The following is an 8,817-nucleotide window of genomic DNA, read 5'->3' as shown; positions in this document are numbered from 1 at the left end:
GAGAGAGAGAGAGGAGAAGAGAGAGAGAGAGAGAGAGAGAGAGAGAGAGAGAGAGAGAGAGAGAGAGAGAGAGACCACACCACTGAATGCACCAAAGGCCAAAATGGAATGGAAGTAGAGTGGAAGTGAGAGGTAGTGAAAGGGTGGAAGGTAGGGAGATAACCTTAGGCACAGGCACAGGCTGGCTCCCACCATTACAAAGAAGCAGGCGTCTGTGGCTTAGAACAGTGAGCATGGCAGCATGTGATGTACAGTGCACGCCAAAGAATGACATGCTTCCACATGCCCAAGTCTGAACCCTGGCCCTACCTTCAACACCTGAAATGTCATGTGCCTCAGTTTCCTCCCCTGTGTAATAGGCTCAGGGTCCTATTTTATTATTTGTTCTGTTATTAATAGAAACCCGCTTCCTATGTTTGTCAGGCTAATAAGACAGCAGGCCAGCATCCCGCATATGACAAATAGTCACTTTTATTTTGATAGCTTATACTGGACTCAGGAGACTTTGATTCCAAAGCCAGCTCTTGAGCCAGGCACCTTATTTCTTCATGCTTTAGCTCCGATTTGTAATGACTTGTTTCATCTGCCGGCTTGATGGGGCCTAGAATCAGCCTGGGGGACTCACCTCTGGGCTTATCTGTGAAAGTGTTTCAACAGAACATGACCAAGTGTGGAGAGTGGAAGACCCATCCTCCAAGTGGGTGGCACCTGCTAAGGGGCAGTGTCGCCAATCAACTGACTTTCTTCCCTTCTTCCTGAATGAGTGCTTTTCATAGCTGCCATCAGAGTTCACTGACATCAGAACCCACATTCTTCAGCCTTCTAGCAGGGACTGAGTACCTATGACCTTCGGGGCTTCAATGCTGGATTCACAGCCCTTCCAGCATGCAGAGGACCATTGTCTGACTACTTGACCTTGCTGTGTAAGCCAGTGAAATCACATAAACACATACATACATACATACATACAAACATACATACATACACACACACACATACACACACACACACACACACACACACACACACACACACTTCTATTTCTTCTGCTCCTCTAAAGATCTCTACCCAACACACAATCTGACTTAGCTGTTGGGAAGATGATTGCCCAAATGGGAACTGATTTTTAGGTATCTCCAAGTGAGTGGCAGCATCTAAATAAAGGAGGAAGGCTGATGGAGGCAAACTGGTGTTGGTGGAGGAGGAGCGATCAGGCTTGACTCAAAAAGGCATCCAGGAGCGCTTCATGCAAACATGGTTATGCAAAGTTTGTCTCTTCACACTGTGAGAAAACTCCCACTGTGGGAAACTACTCCAACAGATTCTGCACACAGAGCCGCTGTCTGCCACCAGCTCTTTAATGAGAGGCAGCAATTTCAAGGTAGGATGCTGTGCTAGGTCTGCAGAAGACCAGTATGTTTCCAGAATGGACATCTGAGACAGTATCATCTTCAGAAGGACATATACACTCCCGTTCTATCACATATTCCTTCCTTAGGGCCTTCTAGGTGCTACCAAGAGCAATGGTCACGAAGATTTTGATGTTTTCTCTTTCCTGAAACACTGTAGAATTTGTGTTTTGTAGGATTTGCTCCTACATTAAAGTTAGACATGGACCTATGATCTACTAGCATTTGGCATGCAATGGCTACTGAAACGTAGAAGTATTTTTGTATTTAACACCAACGCTCCTTATCTTAGGAACCTTAGAACCTTCTGTCTGTGAGATCCTCGTCTCAGTTTGGTCCTTATGTGATGTAATACAGACTCTCCTTCTTGCATTGAACATGTAACATAGGCAAGAACCAAGCTACCTCTTTGTGAAACTAAAGACATGGCACCATTTGTTTCTGCAACAAGACTTAGCTCACCCTGGCTAACAAAGTCCTGAAACATACAGTCACCACTTCTGTGTTTGAGTGCATGGTCCATTCTACAGAGGGAGCCAGGATCCACTTAACCGTGACTTCCAAGGTGGCCTTGGAGACAATAGAAGAGGAGTTGGGACTGAGATGTTTCCAGCCTTGAAAATGTGCTGCCTGCTTCAAGAGATGTTGATTTTCTCTTATTCATCCCTATTGGATCTTGTCTTTAGTTTCTTTTCTGGAATGGCTCTCAAGTATACACATATATATATATATATATATATATATATATATATATACACACACACATACATATATATATACACATACATACATATGTGAATGTACATTATATATATTATATATATATACATATATATTAGTAATTATATGTAATGGTTATATAGTTAATCACAGTAGGTATTGATAATTAGATAATTAAGTACAGTAATACATTATTACTAATTGTATGTATTAATTCACCTAATTTTCACCAATACTCATGAGGTAGATGCTTTTGCCCACAACTTCCAGACAAGGCAACTGAAGCACAGAAAAGTTGGGCAACCTGTTCAGGATTACACAGCCCTTTCAAATCCAGTGCACATGGCTCTACAGTCTTCAAGTTGGCACCATGCCCGGCCTGGATTCTGGCCTGGGTACCTGCCGAAGCTTCCATGTCTTCCATCCTGGGGAGACTCTGAAGAGGATGAAGACTTGAGAGCATCATCTGTGCCGGAACTGGCTGTAGCAAGTTCAGAGCTTTTTGGTGATCTCTTACCTTTCCGGTCCCTCCCAGCTCTACCCTTAGCTCCCTGCCGCCATCTCACAAGCAGCTCTCTTCCTGGTTACTTTAGAAGCATATGGCTACATCCTGAGGGGTGACTTGCCATCTGTAGGGACCCACAGAGCTCTCACTTGGGTGAGATGGCCAAGTTACATGAGATTAAAGTCATCTTATGATAATTCTCTCTTTTCTAGTCAGTGACTATTCTAGGACAGAGTGTGCAAAATTTTCTAGCCAATAAAATGATAAGGAAGCCTGTGAGTGGACTGCTGGGAAATCTTTTGCACCTGAAGAGGGATGCCCACCCAGCTTGCTGCCTGGAATTTGGGCTGCCATCTTAATGAAAGCCTCCGGGCAGAGAGGACAGACAGTGAAAGTTTGTGGCTTTGATGGCTTTGCTGAGCTTTGTCAGGCTCACCTCCTCTAGACATCTAGTGAGATGACTTAAATAAACCCCAGTGGCCAGAGGAAATTCGCGAAATATGAGCCAAGTCTCTTGAGGAGTCACCACTAAAGCCTGATAGTAGAACTAGACAGGCAGTGTTATCTAGGGGTCTCACGACTGACTAGCACAGGGTCTGACTCCTGATCCACTTAGGTGTGTGAATTTGTGTACTTTCACATGTCCCAACTCCTGCCTGCCAGCAGACCAGAGACTGAAATAAGAATTCCCCAGACTTGTAAGAATGAAGGAGCTTGGCACAAGGGCAAAAAGGGCATCTCCATCTGGGCTGGAATGAACAAGCAGAGAGATTCAGCCAAGTCCCTTTGGAGACCCCACCGAGGGGTCTGGAGAGAGGCGTGGCTGCATCCCTCAAGGAGGAAAAGCAGTACACTAGGAAGAAACCCCTCGGGTCATAGGAATCTGAGCCTACTCTGCTGGGGATGTTGGGCTTTCTCTGCCTTGCTCTGATTGGCCAGCACTGGGCAGAAAACCAGTCGTGTGCATAGGCCAGAGTCACTGAGATTTTTATTTCAGCACTGCTACTAACTAGCTCTTTGGTCTTAGGAAATGCACCCAATGAAAATAGAGCTTGAACTCTCCATCCTGGAAGGCAGATCTCATAGCCCTTTGTGATACAAGCCAACGGGACTGGATGGAGACGTGCCTGGATGAGGAAACACCCCTGGATCTGTCTGTGAAGATATTTCCAGAGACTATTGCTGCGGAGGGATTCTGACTTTAACCAGTGCATGGATTCCTTGATGCTATTGCAATTAATCGGGAGGTGTTAAAAGACAGGAAGTTAGAAAGTATGGCCTTGTTAGGGGAAGTATGTTCCCAGGAGCATGTTCCTTAAGGCTATACCTTGTCCTGTACCCTTTCCCATGTGTGCTTTCTCTGTTCCTGTCTTAGTTAGGGTTTCTACTGTTTCCACAGAACACCATGACCAAAAGGCAAGTTGGAGAGAAAAGGATTTGGTTTACACTTCCACACTGCTGTTCATTATTGAAGGAAGTCGGGACAGGAACTCAAGTAGGGCAAGGACCTGGAGGCAGGAGCTGATTCAGAGGCATGGAGGGATGCTGCTTACTGGCTTGCTCCTCATGGCCTGCTCAGCCTGATTTCTTATAGACCTCAGGAGCACCAAGCCAGGGTTGGCCCCACCCACAGTAGACCAGGCCCTTCCTTATCATTAATTGAAAAAATGCCTTACAGTTGTATCTCATGGAGGCATTTCCTTATGAGGCTCAAAAACAGCCAGTACTATTTCCTACCTGTCATGATATAAACTACTCTATACCATCATGCCTCCCCCATCATGGTGGACTGACATTAGAGAAACCAGAGCCCAAATTAATAATTCATCCCTTCAAATTATTATGTTAGGCAGTTTCTTACAGCTATGTAAAGAGATGACAAGGAGTGGGCACGTTGGTGATGAGAGTGTGGAAGAGACAGTAGCCTAAGCTTCTCTCATGAGCCTGTTCTAGGCTTGGGCCAACCCCCTAACTTGTCCAGTGGGCGTGAAGGGAGGGGGGATGTTCTGAGCAGAGGCATGAACATAATAGCTCATTTTCAAGCCCAGTTCTCCGCTTTAATTGAGTTTTCCTAAAAAGCCCCACAAAGCACTTTTCCTACCATATTGCCAGATTTGATTCTTGCTGATAACACACATTGGAGGAGTCGGGTGCTGCCCAAGATGGATCACTCGTTGTGTTGGCTGTGGCACGTGAAAGATCAGATGATCCATTGGCTCCACACCAGAGTACAACCTTACCCCACTCTCTTCTCACACCCATTCTGACCGGGCACCTTCACCTGACAAATTATATATAACCTTTCACCTTGAGTTCACACCGGGGGGGGGGAGCAATGCTTGGCTCCACCAAGTGTCACTAGGTACCACTCTCCTTCAAGGCAGCCATGAGAACAGCAGGTGTTTTGGAAGATGCTAATGCACAGCTCTGTATCTAGTCTGAGACTACCAGGGTGTCTGGCAGAAGCAGCTACTGGTAGAGCAAGCACTGGCTGGTAGTGCCAATGGAGAAAGGACACGACAGAGAGCAGATTTGAGCAGTGTCACCTACATGAGAGATGTGGTTTCCTCACTCTTGCGATAGAGGAAGTCTCTCGGCGATGGCTCCGGGGTGGTCTCAGTTAGAAAGAATTCCAGTTCTGATTTTATTCATTGGTTGGCGAGCTACAGGGAATGGTCCTGCCTGTGTCACCCACTGCCATACACAGGTGTTCTCACACTGCTCAAGAGTAAGAAGGGTGATCCAGACCACAGTATCAGGTTAGCTACACAAAGCAAATCAGTCAAAGCACAAGAAAACAGGGTTGGCAAGATGGCTCAACAGGTAAAGGGGCTTGCCACCAAGCCTGACAATCTGAGTTCAATACTTGGATCCCCCACGGTGAGAGGAGAGAGCTGATTCCTGCAAGTTGTTCTCTGACATCCACAATACTCTCAGATACTTACTCTCAGATGCTTACACACACACACACACACACACACACACACACACACACACACATGCTTTTTTTAAATGGCACCTCACAGACAATCACTGGCATCCTTTCAAAGAAATGCTAGTCATTTTCTCCAAGTGGAAGATGCTTATCTAGGAGAAAAAAACCTTCCCAGATACTTGAAGAAAATCAAATAAAAATGAAGGCCCCTCCTGAGGCCAAATCTGGATCAAACCACCTCCTGGTTTTTCTTCCAAGGTCACATCTTTTAAAATGAAATCTTTAGGTGGGGACACGTTCCTAATGCTGTAGTGGACACCAGATAGATGACGGAACGAAGCAATATAGCACCAACAGAAGCCCTTAGAAATACCACACAGACTTGTCAGACTTCAACATCTGGTGTTTGTAATGTCCATTTCTATAGACCTTTCTCACTAACCAGCCATACATGGCACATGGAGCTGGTTCGTGTTTTGTGGCTTTATGGAAATAGCTTATGTATTACATAATATACAGCTTGCTTTTTGGTTTTAAATGTTATTTGCTCTCTGTGCGCATGTGTGTGTCATAAAAAGCACACAGCAGTCAGGACAACTTTTCAGGGTCCGATTTTCGTCTTCCTTGCTGTTAGAGTCTGTCTTGCTATGTGCTGCTGTATGGAATACTCCAGGATAGCTGACCCACAAGCTTTGGGTCAATTCTCCTACCTCCAGCTTCCACCTTGCTCTGGGACTGGAATGGAAGGTGCAAGCTACCACATCTGGCCCTTTAGATGGGAACCAGGGGCAGCACTCAGGTTAACAGAGCCATCCCCCGGCCCTGTAGCTAGGTTCTCTCTGTGTCGGCACCACCGGTTTGAGCTATGTTCATGCTGATTGATGTAGTTCTGTCAATCACTTTGTCTGGATAGATGGATATCTTGTTGATTTGTTTTTCCCCCCGTCATCTCAATTGCAACAAAACATGATGATGACTATACACACTTATATCCTCCTGAGCACCATGGGAGGCAGTAGGAGCATGCCCGTGAGGGGAATGGCTGAGTAGTGCTCCCCGCACCTCTGCAAGGGGAGGAAAGAGTACAGTGAAGGTTCTACAGAAATCTCCTAGTGAAGAACCCCTCATTTCTGCATAGCAGGAACCCTTTGTCCAAGGGTGGTGGTGTCCTCTAGAATGAGCTTAGGCCATACTCAATGGAGCCAGGTCCCTGGCTGTTGCTCTCCTGCCCTCCTAATGGATTGTGGACATAGGAAGCAACATGCATTGGGGAGCTCTGAGTGCACGAATCCATTGGAGCAGTATCTTTGTCTGTCCTTACGACCTGTGTATTCCAGGACCTAGAACAGCACCTGGACTCCAGTGCATTCAGCACATGTTCAGCGATGGAGACTATACTACCTTTGTATAGCAATTTCTCCCAAGATAAAACTCTCCATCTTGGTGGGAAGCTTGTTAAAACAGAGCATGGTCTAAAGCAGTGGTTTTCAACCTTCCTAACACAGTCCCTTGTGATGTGGTGACCCCCAACCATACAATTATTTCATTGCTGCCTCATAACTGTAATTTTGCTACTGTTAGGAATCATGTTGTAAATATCTCATATGCAGGATATCTAATATGGGACCCCCATGAAAAGGGCCATTTCGTCCTCAAAGGCTTACAAAGCACAGGTTGAGAACCACTGTTCTAAGGGGAGGTGAAAATTTTCATCCTTTTGAGAAGATCCTTCAGCTCCAGAAAAGAAAAAAACTCAAAGGTTTCAGGAAGTCCCTGAAAGTGAGCAGATTCGCAAAGATGTTTCTTTTCGAAGCATATATAAACAGTAACAACTGCTGAGAGACAGTCTGGGACAAGTTCAGCTTCTTTGAAGAGGCTTACATCAGCCAAACTTTCTGGACAAAGAAGAGACCAGCTGAATTGCCTGGAAGTGGCTCAAACTGCTGTAGCTGCCTGTAAAGGATTCTCAGTCTCCAACCTGATGAGCTGCCTGCCAGTTGTGAATTGTATTCAAGGTTTCCAGATTTCATGAGCTGTCCCTCATGAAGTGGGCTTTTGTGATGTAACTGCCTTTGAGTCACCTTTGCCCCTCCACCCTTGCCTATGTTCCTGCAACTAACCGGAATAAAACTGATTGATGGACCAAGTTGGACTTTAGTAGTGTTCTACAGTATCCTGCTGTAGGTGGTGTGAGGGGATAGCTGTTTACACCTTCCCAGGAATAAAGTCACACAACACCACACATGGATGTATATACATGCACACAGCATACAACATGTTCTGCATGCAGGCATATTTCCTCAGTCAGGGAGGTCCTGAGAGGAGAGACTGAGACTGAACACCTTGCCCTCACTGTCTGTATTTACACAAAGGTAATGACAGGCCACTGGACCACACACACACACACGAGAGAGAGAGACAGACAGACAGACAGACAGACAGACAGACAGACAGACAGACAGAGACAGAGACAGAGACAGAGACAGAGACAGAGACAGAGACAGACAGAGACAGAGACAGAGACAGAGACAGACAGAGACAGAGACAGAGACAGAGACAGACAGAGACAGACAGAGAGACAGACAGACAGAAACAGAGACAGACAGACAGACACACACACACACACATACACACACACATACATAAGCCTAAGAGTTTGCAACAGGAAACAAAGTGTGCACTCCAAGTGTTTCTGAGAAAAGACGAAGAAGATACTTAATAACCAGAAGGGAAGACAAAGCCAAAAGAAAATCCAAAGGAAGAAATTTGTTCTATTCCTTTGAAATGGCAAAGTTCCTCTTCAGCAAGTTTGAGGAACAGGGCTAACTAAAGCCAAGTAATTCACAAATGGGAGAAAAAAAAAGGAACCTTAAAAATTAAAAAGACAAAACAGAAAGCACAACTGTGGTAAGTGAAACACAGCTGCTATACCTGAAGTGCATGACCACCTCTGAATTAGGAAGACTCTCAGAAAGCAGGTATTTTCTATGCTTGGCCTTGGGTGGTAGTCCTGCCTCTCAGGCCAAAGTGACCTTGGAGACAACTTAAGTTGAGATAATATTCCCAAGTGTCCAACTTACTAGGAGGCTAGTAGGTGGCACTTCTGCCACAGAGACAAAACAAAGCTCACTGGCAGGAAAGGCATGCTCACAGGTGACTATGACGTACCATAGGCATCATGTGAGGGTCCAAGTAAATCTTCCAGTACCAGTTGTTGGTTGCTGGCATCGAGGGACAAGGAGTAGAAA

Source organism: Mus caroli, chromosome 17, assembly GCF_900094665.2.
Source record: "Mus caroli chromosome 17, CAROLI_EIJ_v1.1, whole genome shotgun sequence".
Taxonomy (NCBI): domain Eukaryota; kingdom Metazoa; phylum Chordata; class Mammalia; order Rodentia; family Muridae; genus Mus; species Mus caroli.
Note: the sequence above shows the minus strand (reverse complement) of the source record.